Source organism: Ascidiella aspersa, chromosome 9 (genome assembly GCF_963924565.1).
Source record: "Ascidiella aspersa chromosome 9, kaAscAspe10.2, whole genome shotgun sequence".
Classification (NCBI taxonomy): domain Eukaryota; kingdom Metazoa; phylum Chordata; class Ascidiacea; order Phlebobranchia; family Ascidiidae; genus Ascidiella; species Ascidiella aspersa.
This window is the reverse complement of record NC_139455.1, coordinates 391,851-409,196: the sequence shown is the minus strand read 5'-3', so window position 1 is coordinate 409,196 and position 17,346 is coordinate 391,851.

The window sequence follows — 17,346 nt, the reverse complement described above, 5'->3', positions numbered from 1 at the left end:
AGAAGCCGAAATAGACGAAGTTCCGGGGGTAGTTTGTTTAATCAAGTGATATTCGATAAATCGGAGATTTGTTTCGACGCCGATCTACGTCTTAGACCGAATTATTTTTTTTACCGCGTGTTAGTAACGAGTGATTCCCTAAGGGTCGCTAGTGCACGAAACCAACAGACTCTTTGTAATGGAAGGATTTTTTTTTTGCTGTTTAGTGAAATAATTTATATTTTCTTATGACCAAGACTAGAAGAGTCCGTTAAAAGATCCGGCGAACGACTCCATTTCACCCGCTTAGCTTCTAAAGTTAAATCTTTTCTAAGAAATTTAACTTCCTAAGTCGAAATCACTACGCTGGATCGCAAAAATCCCTAAAATGCACAAATTTGGAATCAGATCGATAACGGTGCCACCCTATAGTTACGGCAAGTACCGACAACATAACTTCAAATACGGTATCGGCTCCGATCCGATATTATCGGACATTCTTAGTTGGGCCAGGGAACCCTAGAAAGCTTTTAAGCACGCTTCTCGTTATATTTTGTGTCAAATTCCTTAAAAACCATCATTTCGGCTCCACACGCGAAGTTCTTTTCTCCGAGCAAAGCACGTTTCTTTCCCGAGTTTGATTGACAGTTCGGCGAAATCACGTGATGAGAGATGCGCGTACGTGATTGGTCGCACGCCACCAGTTGGCATTGTGATGTAAACAGAGGCGCGTGCAACGTGAGATGCAGGTTGGCCGATAAGCCGCAGGTTGCTGGGAGATCGCGTGACTCAGTCGCAACAACAACCCACAAGTTCCAAGAACCTTGCTCGCCCCACTTTACAACCGTTCTCTGGCATTTCAAACTCATAATTATCATTCCAAGTAAACGCACACCTCGTATTTTAGATTGTATTTTAATACAAGTTAAATAGCAATGACAAAAACCAAAACATGCCACCGTTGAAATAAATAAGGGTTTAAAAATGTTCATTTTAATTGGCCAAGTAATTTGTATCTTGTCCACGTGGACACGACCTATTTAATTAGCGTACTTTGTAAATGTGCGAAATAGCACCAAATGTAGCAAAAAGCAACTTAAACTGACAACAGCTTGTTAAAAATACGGACAAATTTGATTTATTTAGAGGGGCATGGCTGTTTTGAGTGAGCATTTTAGCGCCAATCACGTAGTACAACTGTATTATTTTTACTTTCTTTTGGAGATTTAAAACGTAAGGTTATTTCAACGTCCAAGCGATGCTTGGGCTGGATGCGAGTTTGTTATAATGTTTTTAGGTGAAATTAATTAGTAAGGTAAATGGCGTTAAATGCAATTTCCATGTTTAACTGACTTAAGCTTACGCAGTCTCGGCTTGAGCATCAACCGATTGGTGCAGACACTCAGTTATTTTGATGCTGTTGTTTCACACGCAAACCTCACCGAGTTGTCACGTTTACGCCAAGCCCGACAACGCCCCTCTAACGCCCCTTTCCAGCACACGTGCGAATATGGCTGCATGAAAACGCAACACGCTATGTTTACTGCCGAACTTCCAATCGGGATGTTGTTTCTAATGCTCAAGGGTGCCGAGAGGCATTCGGGAATATTTTAGGAATATATTTGTCTGTATTGGTAAGCTACTTAATACAACTTTTTGTGTACGATTAGAGTACAAGAAATCGAAAAATATTTTACTACATTTGTAGAGTTGTGGTGTGTTAGTCAAGTTGTTACATTACAGTAAATAACGAAATTTCTAGTAGGGGCACCGGTTGGAACCACTGGTTTGCAGCGATTTATAATGAGCAGGTGGTCTGGCGTCCCATGTATAATCATTGGTAAAAAAGAGATTTTGCAACAGATAACACAAAAGCTTTTAAATATTTGATTTCCACCTATAGTAATACTAAATTGTGAATCTCACGTACAGAACACTAAGCCTTTGAAGGAAATGTTGTTTTATTGTAAATCTTGTATTTAATAATTCATTTGTGATTCCAGTTCTTTGACAGCAAGTTGCAAAGTAGGGCGTGAGAGGGGCGTGGTCTGCGTTTATTTTAAGCGAGTTTTAGGTCTGTTGTTTTGAGTGGAACGTGCCTTTCCGCAATGCATTAGTGGATTTGTGGAGATGAAGCTTGTCAAGATACGCTCAATATATCGGCCTTTAGTTACGGATATCAACTACACAGATCAGTTGCTCTTGAATTTAACCTTAGTCATTGAGATTTTATATGTGGAGCCTTAAATATGTGTGATTAATAGGATAAAGGGAAGTGGATATTTAGGGGTTACAAATTACTTGGCGTTTTGATAAAATAACGTCATAATGGTTGAAGTACAGATGTGACTCTCTAGCTCCGCCTTGCGCCAAATATAAAAATAAAAACCTTCAAACGTTTTAGTTAAACAAATACGTTTTTGCCGTTGTTATGCTCTTAGTTTTTGCGTGTTTTAACTTCTGCCTCAATTTACCAATCATTTGAAGGTGAAGCTATAAGAAACATTAAATACGACTGCCAAGTCCATTTATTATCGACACTTTTGTATTCAAGTATTTAGATCGACTTAAAGTTGTTTTTGCCACAGGAAAACTAAATTACATTGCAATATTTTGCAAACTTCCACAAGTGCAACGATCCGAAGTATTGCAATGAATTGCGCAACGAATGCAGCGCCAAGTATGAGGTTGACATCTTTGCACGCATGACCGCTTTGTGCTGGATAAATCACTCAAACCCCAGTCTGCTGACATACGTGCTCACTCAAGCATGAAATCCACCACAACCGCCCGCTACTCTTGACGTCAAGGGAAGTGCTTCGAGCGACAGGCGTGCAGGACGAAGAATGACAGATCACCGCTTTTACGTCGAAATTCGAGGTATTTCACGCACTTTGACCATTTTGCGAAGTCGTAATGCAACCTTGGGTGATAATTGACATTTAGTGGCTTTAGAAATTCGACCTGCTGCCTGAAATGCGTGTTTTAAAACTGCCAACAAACTTCCTGCTCGCTTCAGGTATGCTTTCATCTTACTTTTGTGACGCCCGCAAAATTATGTTGTAAACAACTTAAGTTCTTACAGCTTTGCTTGGCTAAACAAACCGAAAACTCCACGCCTAATACAGAGCGATACAGCCAGGAGAATGCAGCCATGGGAATTGTGTTACCAGTGCTCTTATTTTCACTTGGATTTTCAAATATAACCTTAAACGACCACAACATGTTGTCTTTCTGAATTAAACAACTGCATTACTTCCTAGCGCTTATGATCGAACCAAATTTTCTAAACTAAATTATTAAAACTTTTATAGTAATGAATCATAAACACCACGTTACTCCTGTAATAACTGAAATTGTGCCAGAGTTCAAAATACGCGCTAATTCAGAAATTAAACTAAAAAAACAAAAACACTTCATTGCAAAGGGCGAACTATTGATTGTACATCAATCAAAGGCTAACCACGAACACATGCAATGTACTACCAAGTAATTGGGTCTAAAACAACACCTGCTGTACCCCCAGCCTTGCTATAACCCATTACCCCAAATCAATAATGTCAATCACTCACACCTTTTGTCCGGATCGATTCCTTACAATTGCTGCACGAAGCTTAACCCCTGCAATCCCCCATGCCACGGTTTTCAACCTTATTCCAAATATGCTGAACTAACGTGCTTCATTTTTATGTGTTTTTCATTTTAAGCGATCAAGAAAATACTCTTCGATTACGAAATTTTGCAAGCGCTGAAAAGCGTTTGGCGTCAAAATCTTCTTTAACAACCAGCAGGTAAAGTGCGATAAAACGAGTTTCTCGCTTTTAAATATTCAAAGATCTCACTGGTAAAGTGCGCATTTGCAGCGACATGATCGGTTTAACGTAACTATCACAGAATTGATCGTTTAATTAGCGAATTTCCAATTTGCAAAATATAGGTTAAAATGACATAGGTTCGATTTAACTTTGGAAAGCAAAACTTAACTTTTTTTAAGTTTATACTGGCGTTGTTGTTTTACAATAACCTTTTAACCGATATTATTCAAACGATTACAAACAAATTCAAACAACACAGAAATTAAGTAATTTTTTTTGTTGAACCACCATCATTTTTATGCATTTCTGGGGGTCACAACTACTAAAATAATAAGATTTTCAACTTTTTACCCAAACCTTATAATAAAATGCTTAACAGCTTTCAATGATAACACTTCGCGAAACTGCATTACCTATAGCTTCAACTTTGTAAAAAAAATTTAATTTATCAGAAAAAAAACTTTATTTCTTGCACTTTGCATGCAACTCACGCACGACGCGGCATTTAGCCGGGTTAAGCGGGTGGTTATTTGCCGCTGTTCGTGAAACGAAATCGATTGGTTGTGCGTCAAGGGGCAGATGTTGGACTTAACGACGCCCCGACAGAGTTGGCTAATTATCGATCTCAAACTAACACCTCATGTGTTTGGCATCGAACCTGGATACTTAATGATACACACCGATTTGTATTAAAAAATAAAGCAAAGGATTTTTTTAAATATTGCCTTAACTGCGTAAACTGTTGCTGTTTATAGGCATTATTTTTGTTAAAAATGTTTTGTTAGAGAGACTACTGCCATAAGTTTCGATTACGCCATTAGAGCAATAGACTTGTAGCTCGTCAGAATTATATTTTTGTTCTTATTTTCGTTGTAATTCTTTTTGTAATTTGTGTAAAAAACGGAATAACAAATTTTATTTTGAAAATAAATTAGGGCTCAAGATAATTTTGTGATAAATCATAACCTTTCGGTTGATCTTCTAACAACATCATTAGTGAATAATTTTATTATTAAACGTTTAGAAATTAGTGGAATGGGCACATTTCAGTCCCCCCCCCCCAAAAAAAAATGAATAAATATGGTTAACTAAGAGAAAATAAGAAAAAGTATGCAAAGTATAGTTAAGAGTTGCGGCTCAATTCTTTTCAAGTAATTGCAATTTAGATATCTCAAATAAGTTAAGCGAAAATAGCGCTGAGCGGAAGTCAGTAAATACTAAAGTCTCTGTTGACAATATCCTCTCCAACCAACGAAAAAGTTTCCCCTCACACGGATATTTATGTTTTGCTCCATTTACTATATTCGCGCCGCAAACTTGCCAAAGGTCGCCTATTAGCTCAAGCGAAACTGATTCGCGTAAGTGCCGTGAAAAAACTTTAAACTTTGATAAACAGCAATTTTCTGCAGAAAAAACAAAAAGCCTGAAAGTAAGATCTGTTTTCTAGATCTAGTTTAAAGTTTTGCGTCAACTGCTGACCGCTAAACTTTTTTAACAGCGCACAAAACTGCTAATTTTCTGAAAGGTAGGATATATTTTATATATAAGTAATATTGTTTGAGGAGGAGGATAATATTTTATTTGGAACGTCAAACAAAAACAAAAACAAAAAAACGAGAATCGCCGAAACACAATTTGAAATATTTGACGTTCCCAGGAGACAGCGAAAGACCGTAAGGTTCAACGAGTCAGTTGTCTCCTGGTTTAGATTAAAAAAAAAAATAAGATAGACAGTTTTTGTCCCTTAAAATACTAAAAAAAATAGTCCTTAGGTTAGGATATACATATAGTTATTTTTTGGTAAATGCCATTCTTTCAATCCTAATACAATAACCCATAAGACTAAAACAATATTTGTATTATAAGAAAATATTGCAATAAAAACGATAAAATAACAGATACATCGGTTGTTAATTAACATATCAAATTAAAAAAGCCAAACTGAAAGATTTTTGCTATTTTTCGATGAAATCGGAGCTTTTAATTCGTTTAAACCCCTCTTAAATGCTTCACTGCGTGTTCACCTAACCGTGACGCCATACTTCCGATCGCCGGAAAGTTAAATCACTTAAGCGTGACGCGATGTTATGCGACCTTTTCAAGTTAACTTCTATAAAAACTTAAATTCAACTGTTTTTCCTGAACTAAGCGTTTGAACAACTTTGAAAGTTCCAACCTCGCAAACAATTCAAAATGATCGGAATTTATATACAATGTGCTTGGTTGACTTTGAAATTCATTCTACGTCTAAATACAACCTCCAACCATTATCGTAAGATTTATTCGAAACGTTTACGAAATGCCACCTACTTCTGTATTGGATTTGATGTTCATTCTAAATCTAACTTTAATTGACTTTAACTAAAACCGTACTTTTTTATTTCTGTGCACACATTGACTTTTATCACCGCTAATTATGAGCAGTATTTATTGCCACAAAGTATTAAACCACCAAAACAATGCAAGAAATAAGGCTGGTCTTCAACTAACACAGCGTCACCCAATAATTCGCACTGCTATGTGTAAAACCACGACTGAAACAACAAACTGAATGGTCGGTGTGCAATTAACAAGCGAGCGGTTCCTTCTAGCAAATTACCAGGAGCTTAAACCACTTTATCCCGCACCCACCCTATTGTAATCCACACAAAGTGCAGGATTATGTAAACTTACGCTTAAACCTATATTGGTACTTCAACTAAAATACCAACAAGTTGCGACACTTATAAAGCATATTTAAGCTGCTCTAATGGAATTCCAACCTTATTAAACTGCCTGCTTAACTAAAAGGCACAATGTTATACAAGTAATAAAAAATAACGTAATTTGAATTAAAGCTGTCAACCAAATCTTTCATTACGGACAGTTTTTTAACACAGGTCACAAAGGACTCCACGCAGCCATTAAACCGAATAAAAACAAAATCAACGTGGGAATAAAACACAGTTTGGGCTAAAATCAAAATTGCACTAATACCTGATACTCGTAATAACGTTTAAATAGAAATAATACACCTGTCAGGATAAGACCTAAATAGATAAAATAAGGCCTACACAACATTACTCAAAACAGGGCCAAACAATCCGGTGCCAAAACAGCGGCGTCTTAGCTTTAACACCAAAATATCCGATGCCAGACCGATGGCCCCATCGCTCCATTTCCCTTCCCTGCATTGAATCTTGTTTCTACGATAAAGTTTTGATTCTGTCATGGATTACTGCGCATTTGCTTTTTTAAGTCGTTGGTCTTAAAGCTATGGTATCGAAGTTAATATGGATCGTTAAAATAAATTGCAAGGATAGAATATTGCCCTTTGCTGCAATACAAATATTGTAAATGCGTCACAAAAATGGTTTAAACTCGAATATTCGGTTAAATTATCAATTTCAAACACGTAATGCCCTGTTTATTACTACAGGTTGCTATTTTTTCACAGCAGCAACATAAAACAACACCGCCTTTTTAGCATTTTTGCACCAGATTTTGTGCAAAATAATAATTTTTTTCAACAACATTAAGCATTAATATGTTTGGTATTAACCTATCTGTATACTACGCCCGGAAATTAAGGCTTTAAACTGTCTGCAAACAAAGTTACTGTTCTATAGTAAAACAATAAGCCTATAGCACTTTCCCCGCAAACTGCACACAACACAACACACATATAGCTGTAGTTTCCCCGAAACCCTGGGTTGTAACACCAGTCGAACCTGCGTAGGTTTAACATTCCTCGAGGTCTGACTCCGGGTTATTTCACGAAACAACCAAAGTCCAGTGTCTATGCTCATTTCCCATGCGGGGTTTTCCTATTAGATCGTCCAAGTCGAATAATTTGCATTGTGATATAATTTAGTCGCCTGTCAAGCTAATAAACCGTTTTGATTTTTAATTTCTATTTTTTACAGTATTTGTAACTATTGCACGTTTTTCGATTTTTTTGCAAATATGAAAAATGATAACTTTTTTGTACAACCTGGCTTATATTCATGCTTATTTTTACTAATTTATTCGATTTAGACGTTCAAGAAAATTGAAGCAACGAATTCCAAACGTAAATAGTCAGTGTACCTCGTCGCATCTTAAACACGCAATCGTGTAACAAAACAAATCAACAGACTTGCATTTATTGATCGCTCCCAACCCTGACACGTTGTGACGTAACACACGTGACCGTCCCTACGTCATAAACGTGCTGTGACGAAACAATCCCAGAGTGTGTTGCAGCAATTTAATTAAGAGCGGCTTTTAATTTGTACAGTTTGGCAATTATTGAAACATTTAGCCAAATTAAACTTAGAGTGCGCCTTATCATTAATAGAATGCCAAACGCCCGGTTAACGAATATACATCGTTATTCATTTCGATTTTTCAATCGCCGATTTATTATTTGCGTAAAAAATCAAACGTTACTGTTGGTTAATGGCATTGTTTCCTCGTTTATTCCACGAAATATTTATTTTAAGTTTTCATTTTCACTTTTGTGCTGTAGGTTGCACTGCAAGGAAGTAAAAAACAACAACCGCAAAAATTGAAAAATAAACTCTATTTTTTACTTCTTCTTTTACTCTCTACAAAGTTCTACAGTTCGCCATACAATACTATATTTAACTTATTCAGTTTCTTTTACAAATTCCTATTACAACGGCATATACACCTATCTCGCGCTACAATTTTCGTGTTCTTATATAGTGGCATCATACCAGGTGAAATCATCGTTAAATTATTTATATTTTCTTCCATTTTATCACGGAACTGACATATCATAACGCTACCTTAGCCTTGCACTTCATGTAACTTTAAAGAATATTTTCAGCCATAGAAAGATCTTATACACACTGGAATGTAATCTCCTTACGGCCGTTAATAAGCTATTTGACTTGCGTTGTAAGCTTTTCCCTCCCAATAGTAAAAACATCAACACTTATTTGCATTTTGAATGGCGGACACCCACAATGAAAATTTAGCCTAAAAAAACAGTTAAAGGGAATATTGTACAGATCACGGTTACACGTGTGCCACTTGTGCGTCCATAAAACGGTTCATTCATAAAACAGCTGTTCACTATTTTGGAGTATAAAGACTTGGATTTTAGTTAAACCTAGAACGAATGTAACAGCCCGATACAAAAGTAAGGAGCATTTCGTGAACATTAAATAAATCTTAAAATAATTGCTGGAGGTTGTAGTAAAAATATCAAAGCCTATACATAGGTGGGTGACATATTTTAAAACGTTTTGAAGAAATCTTAAGACTATGACTGGAGGTTATATTTGGTTGTAGAATAAATATGGAACCCCATCAATATTTTGTATGATCTTTAATATTAAGTTTACGTCTAATATTTAACATACTTTTACCTAAGACTCTCTCACAACATAAAAACCTTTAATTCCTTAACTCTGATCAATCAACTTGCTGTTGTAAATCCCAGCTTGAACTGAATTCAGATCAACAACAAACCTTAAAGCCCTGGTGAAAACTGCCGGGTGTAATTTTACCCCACACCCAGGCCGCAGGCTTAAGCGCCGGTGTCGTATAAACCCACCAAATTGAGCCAAGCACGTCTGCGAGCAAATGAACCAAGCGGAATGCTATATACTACAATCGTTAAAAAGTTTTTATTAATTTGTTATTAGGATGCTTTTATAGCGCTTTAATTTGTGCGTATTTTTGTTGCCTTGTAAATATTTCAAAAACAAACATTTAAAGTGAGAATCGTCTTACAAAATGCAATTACCTGCAAGATGCTCATGCTGTTAAACTTGCACTTTAAAACAAACTTTTTGTCAAAATTAAAACACAGATCAATATTATCGAACAGTTGCTGCCATTCCTCCAACAACCAGCTGGTTGTCTATAGCAGTGATTCGTAAATTTTTGTGCGGCACACCAATAAAACACGAAAACATATTCGCCAAAAAAGCAAATTCACAATCAGCCTATACACGACAAGGTGGTAGCTAAATATTAAAATCGTATTAGTTATCTCATTGATAGCGCAAATCCAAGTCTCCAATGCTTGGTTACATGACAGTTCGTAATAAAAATATGTTATTTCACTGAAATTACTATTTTTTCTTGAGGTATAGTGTGTCGCGGCACATTTTTGGGATCACAGGTCTATAATCTGGTGTAACCGCCCTTCAAAACGTCGAAGCCGAGCAGCAGAACACACTTTTAGCTCGTATAAGTTAATTATTGGAAACTCCACCTTGGAACTTGTTAACGCCCGTCGTAAAACCGGGGAATACCCTGGTTGCAACACTTTCAACCTCCCGCCCATCGCGTCTATTATGACCTCATAACCCCCTCCATCAAATCAATCGCGACGTGCGAACCGGAGAGGGGAGACCGTCGGCGCTGACGCATGCGCAGTCTCCAGTTTCCAGTGTGACGTCATAATGTGGCCTCAGGGTTGTGACGTTGGTTTAAGTTTCTTGGGTGGAATTTAAATCAGCTTTGAACAACAACGTTCGTTCTTTTTCGGTTCAACTCAGTCCTGGTGTTTCAAATAATAATAATAATATCACAAATACCGATGTGGGGAAGAAACGAAATAAGGGGCTGCTATTTTTTTTTATAAATCGCGGGTTAAGTGCAAAGATTGACAATAAATTTTTTTTTGAAGAATTTTGTTCACTTGATTTTCCCTCAAACGAAGCAAATATAAATAAATATTTGACAAAAATATGCAATTGTTACTTGATTTACGAAATTTTGTCTTGAATTGCAACCGACAACATTTCAACTGTATTTATTGATTCATTGGTGAAATATTTGGCGGCCGGCAAAATGAACTTGTGGAGCCGTTGTGACCAGTGTTTGTTCGTGTTTTCATCTTATTGCCTGGATTAATGTCGCTCTACATAATAATGGATGTGAATTAAAAAAATACATAATCAATGTAACCAATATACAGTGAAGAATACGAAGACTGGTTCGCTAGAGTTCGGGAATAAATATGGTTCTAGTTATTTCAGAAGCCGTACATAATAGTCAACCATGAAAGCTACAGACTTCAATGTAAATGGTGATTTAAAATATAACTGACTTCAACATAAAACTTACGAATAAACCCAATCACTTTTTTACACAAAACAAAACACCTTTGATAACATGTTTGGCACCCCTTCGTGCCTTAATTTCAAGATTTTACAAGAAGTATATATTTGCTGAAACAAATGCGAATTTACCTAAAACTTCTACAACCAGTGTTTTTGGCAAGCACACGGTTTCTCAAATTTCTTTAAAAGTTTCTTAAATATTGCCTACTTATGTTACAAAAAATATTTGCGAATCCTCAAATTTTTTTAGCAGTCATCAAAATCAAACAAAAGTCCTACTAACGATCTCTGGCTTCATCAGTCTCGCAAGAACAGCCTACTAGCGTAGCTACAGCAAAGCATTGCAAGTTAGATATAGTTACGCTCCCTCAAATTTTCTTACCAGTCACCAAAACCAAACTTACAAAAAACACTGCTGCTAACAATTCATCCGCGTCATAACGCTATTCCAAATTTCCCTCAAGTGTCCTTGAAATACTTGTCTATGTTTTTCAACCTTCAGCTTCCAACTGTTAAAGCTCCGTATGATTCCAACAGAAAGCACAAACACAAACCTTAATTCGATCTACTATTGTGCTTCCACAACCCACCCAGGTATTGTGTCCAGCCACGAAGTTTCAAGACTCGCGCGTTCCTTAACACGTCAACAATGGGCCCGACAAACGCCCATTGTGACGTAGCACCCCCTTCGCACTCGTAACAATGGAATAATTTATCGGGTCCATACTTGCGCCAACAATATGCGCAGGCGAGGTTCAACTACCGGTCTACATCCAATGAAGGCCCTTTAAATTATGTGCACCGGCAATTTTGTCCGGTAGAATAATGCTGCGGATGTGATTTTATATTTACGACATCCGAGTTTATTCTAAGTTTTTCACACACTTGTTATTTTACGCTTAGGTTGTTATTTTAATGCCACAAGCGCCCCTCCCAACCTATAGTGAATAAAGTATGGTCCCTGTGTGCTAAATTATAGAATCTTTTGTTATTAGTTTGCACAAATATTTCGCCTTATCTTAATCAATAACGTAACTATTTATAAAATACTTGAATGAAAACTATTATTACAAACATATTTAATTTGCAAACTAAACAAACCACTAAATAATTAGCTTTTTAACAGATAGTAGTTTTGATGCGTCGCAAAGTTCCTTAAAAAAACACAGAAAAGTTACTGGACACTTTATTTCAAAAGCTTCTATATTTCTAAAACCCAAACCCCGATACAAATTTTCAACGCTACAAAGAATTTATACATATCTACAAAGGATTTAAAACTCACAGTGACACCTTCTTACAAATCTCCACAGCATCGCGCGTTTCCTATAGTTACATCTTAACAGGGTATAACAATCGATGAAAGAGAGTTTTTTGCGGCTTTTTGTTCCACTTTGATCAATCGATCCGCGTCCTAACTTTAGCGCCGCGTTGTTATGGTAACCCCGCCCTATTGTGACGTGTCAATGCAACGCTGTTGTCGCAGCATCTCGGTGAATGGGAGGCGGCTTTTGTTGAAGTTTTTGCACAAGCAAACTTCTAGGAACGGTTAAGGCTTGCCGCATTCCTTACCAACCTAACGATGTGGTTCTTTGTGCTAAATTCGATTCAATTTTACCAGAAAGTGCTTTTTGATAAAAGTATTTTCTCATAACCTGCTTATTTTCATTTATTTTATAAAATTTTGCCTTTTCATCTTTTCAGATAGGCTTATTAAAGCTAAAAGTGAGTGCTGGTAAGAACATCGTTAAAAGGCATATTTTCTGCTCAATTCATATAAAAGTACTTCGTCTTTACATTACGAACACACAGAACTCATTTCGTGCTGGACATGCTTTCGTTGTTTTCACAAAAAATCGCTTCTACACAAATTTGACTTAGCACAAAAGTTTGACGCTGTTGTAAAGTTAAGATTACATACAACCAAGTTTAAACGACTGTGAGCAATCAGCATTATTATTTAAGTTTTATTTGGTCACACCTTAAAAACTAAATACATTTTGTCTTTAAATGCATTTTTTATGTTTTTACCCTCTCCGTCTTTTCCCATACGTTGTATTCAGCGCAAATTTAGTTACAACTAGGTGACGAATGCCTCCTACAAAATGATGTCGGGTGATTTTATGAGGGTACAAAGTTTTAGTTACTCAGCTTACGTTTCACGGGCTTAACGGGTCCATGGTGCAAATATTATTGAGTAAATCGTAAATGAGCTTTACATGGTAAGCCTACCTAGTAAATCACTCAAACACAAAAGTAAACTTGCAACTGTGAATAATTCTTTGTGCTTTGTAATACACTTTATATACATTTTAAAAATGGAAATGCCTTCACTTTGCGATTAGTTAGGCCTAACAAAATTTATTACCATAACAATGGTAGGCCACACTTCTTAAAAGAGTATTGCAAAATAGTTCCAGAAGCTTATAACTAAATAAGTCGTATACAAAATCAACTCGACAAATGTCAACCATTCCCTTTATGTGTAATGTTTAACTCCAAAGCTAAATACTTCTTTTGGCGTTTCATTAAAAAAAGATCAACAAAAATATCTCAATTTTTATTTTTAACTGAAGTGCTCTCAAAATTTTACCAGATAACTGCAAACAGTATGTTAGATATAAGCTGAACTGGAATTTTGGCCATGAGTTTTTTTAATCTTGGCTCATAGCTGTATTTTTTCTCTCCCTTTATAAAGTAGAAATAACCTTAACACAACAAATTAAAACACATTTAAGGTTTTGCGCAACTCCAAACAATATACAATGTACTTACAAGAACCTTTCGTCGCTATTTCGACTAACCTTAAGTCCAATAAGAACCACAACTAGGTTAAAAGATTCAAAACAACTTTTTTTTATACAGAATACTGCTCTTACACCTAAAACAGCATCATCTGTCCTTCTTAAAACTGCAAACACAACAACTAAATCACAAAACAGGTTAAATAAAATTATGAATAACCTTAAAACGTTCTATTCTAGCTTGTCCAAAATTGTTTTTTTAACACTTTTTTAAAATCTTTAACGTTTTTTTCAAACCAGTAAATCGTTTACAACGCTATGTGACGTAACAATAGGCTTTGAGAATTCAAGTCCAACCTTGGGAAACTAAATATTTTAAGTTCCAAAATTTAATTATAATTTATTATAGGTTTACCGTTTTTGCTAATTTGATTGGTTTTGCCAAATATGCAAAAAATACAATTTTACTTATTAACGTTCTTGTACCACTTAAAAAGAAGCATTTTCAGTCAAACTGGAAATAAGATTAAAAGTAATATTGAAATACAGAGATTAATTATTCACAACATATGTTAGATTTTAAATCACTTTTCGCTTTAGTTTGTCGATTTAGAAAAATGAACTTCCTGAATAGTTTTTTTTTCAGTTTCTTCTAAAGGACGGAACATTGTGGTTTTGCAGAACATTTATTTAGAGTTAGTTATAGTGGCGTTTAAATATTATAAGCTGTTATATTACAAACCTTTCAAACAATGATTGACAAACAGCTATGTGGGTCATCCCTGTTTGTCCAGTTATTTGATTTAGCTTTCGACAACTATATGCTTATTGCCCTTTGATGTTGCTAGCACAACTCGTACAATTACTAAACTTTAACATCCCATGGCTTAAGTTTAAACCAGGGTTATACATTGAAATGACAAAACCTCAAATTTTGCTGGAAAAACTATTTTATTTTATAATTATTTATATTTTCATCTTATAAATTTATAAAAAATCTATTATATTAGTGCAACTGTATTATGGTATTTATATTTTTGATATTGAGAAGTATTATTTGAAACGTTTAAAATGCTTCCTACTTCTGTATAAACTTTAATATTCATTCTACGTCTCACTACAACCTCCAGCCATTAAACCCCAAAGAATAATTTCTTCATTTAGCAATAATAATCAAGTAAAAAAAGTTCGATTTAATTTTTCATCAGTCCGCGGTATTCAGACCTTGCAGCTATCCGGGTTTTTATAAAACAGTTTAAGGATTTTTTTATAAAAACAGTTTAAGGATTTTTATCAACAAAAGTATAAGGGCCCCTGGATTAAACCTTTGGCTCTCGCATTTCATTAATTCCTAACCAGCATTACAGTTTTAGTGCTTTTCAAACAAACTGCGCGTGTTTTATTACGTCGTAAACCAAACTGTGCGAATTGCAAACTCCACTAGCACGAGCAAATAAAAGATCTGGCAAAGTAAACTTTCCTTTACGAGGTGCAATGTAATGAGCACGAAATTAGCTCGTATAATCTAAATAAGGGCATCAACCTACAGGTTTACAACCCTACCTTCTGTAGCACTACATTGATGTAATAAATCAATAGGTTTGGGTGTAATTGTCTTAGGTATAAATGCGGTAATTCTAAAATTGTTTAGGGGAAAAACCACAGTGATTTAGTAAAGCAAAAGTTTTTTTCTTATTTTTATATATTGTACCAATAAATACTTAAGTGACCATATTTCAACATTTAGCAAAATAACCTGAGATTTGATTGTGGAACAAAACTAGATTAATTAAAAAACGGTATTACTTTATTACGTTTTACCTCGTTTGCAATTTTAATTCAATACTTTTCCTAAAATATTGGCTACCTACATCAATACGGTAAAAAAACGACAGATTAGGCAATTTTGTGGTTTGGAATCGGCTTCGATACTATATTATAGGCCACTCTAAGAACAAAAGAACAAAATAAAGGAAATCATAAATTTGATATACTTTTGAACACTAAACACGGATCTGTTCATAATCTTCAGTAGAAAGAGAGTGGCCCAAATAATTGATAAAAGATTCATTCTTTTATTAGCAAACGTTTAGGCAAGTTCTTTTGCCATCATATACTTTTAATTACAAACCAAAGGCTACATTCATTCTTTCTTCCATGCATTCGCCTTAAATTCTTGTAACCGCTGCGGTTTTTCACAAGATCACCAGCAAACAATTGGGTTCCCGTGACCAAAAAACACACAACGCCCGATGTTTGTCCTCTGTGTGATAAGATACTAAACACTGCTCGTCGTTCTACCAATATATTATTATAGACTTAAGATAAAGCTGTGTTGTATAATACACTGGAAATGTTTGACTGGAATTCGGTGGCACGCCAAATTAAACAAAGGATTGCCGTGGCTTATCTAAGCAACGTATTGAAGGAATTGTTTTCACAGCCTGCGCTATACTTGCAATTGTCAAGCTTTTAAAGTACGAATTTTCAATTAAAGGAAATTATTGTGAAGTCCTTAACAGGGCTGATTTTTATGTAACTTCGATTTGACTTTATGGTTGATTTGATCAGATCAAATATCAACTGTTAAATCACATTTTTACGAGATTCCCAAACACATACACGAATTAAGAATTTTACACACTCCAGTATGACTCTCAATGCAAAACGCTTGTTTAATAAAAATGGCCAAACACTTCTTTTGATCCGCTGGTCAGATTAACAACCTATAAAGCAAGCCACTTTGCTGAAAGACAACATTTGCATAAATTTCTACCTTAACTGTATTTTTTTGTATTTTTGACAAAGTATAACAAAACGATTTCAATCACCCATATATAGTAAAAGAACTTATCGTCGTGCAACAAATAGCTGACAAAACACCATAAAAGTTATCAAATAAAATAAAAAAAATTTGCCAAATTAAAAGGCTGATGCTATTGAGTAAAATACATATTACCAATATCACCGTCAAAAATACTCACAAAATCTAGAAGTAATCAGGCACATTAAGGCTTAGTGCTTCTTGGCTCAGTTAGAATCTGGTCGAAGTATAATTATGCTGACTACAAAGCCCAAGTGTTCAGCTGGGATATGTATCTCCTGTGGTATAATCCATCATTTTATGGGCTTACTCCATAAAAAAATTCAACACATTTCAACACCGGGAGAAACTGTCTAAAACTTTGAAGTCATAATTTGCATACAACCCCACTCAGATACAGATTTATTATACACAGTAAATCAAACAGTACTAATTTGTTATAACATATTTTCATTTAAACTCCAAAGTGTTTAAACAGTGCTACAAGGCGTTTCACCCAACCTTGTTGTTTGTTAGCGATGTGGCCTGATCAAACATTACCATCTTGTTGGCAAACTTCTATAGTTTCCTGCGGACGCTCGTTTATTTGCAGGCGTCTGATCATCGCAGTAAATTGGCGCCACTTCAAACCAGGGCCTACTTTGATTGCGGCTCATTGAGAATATTAAGTTAGAATAGACATAAATAATTCTCTATACATAGATTAATGGTGGTGGATTTTTGACGCTTACCACAATAGTTCTTTTTACAATCTGCCAAGCATGTTTTTTTAAACTGCTTAAAATGTATTTTTAAATGCAGCAATATAAAACCACTGTAGCACAAATTTATCATTAACAACCCTTATAAATTCTTGCCAAGCTAAAAGCTTTACATTTAGTTGCACTGTGATGTTTACTTCTAAGCATGATTTATTTATG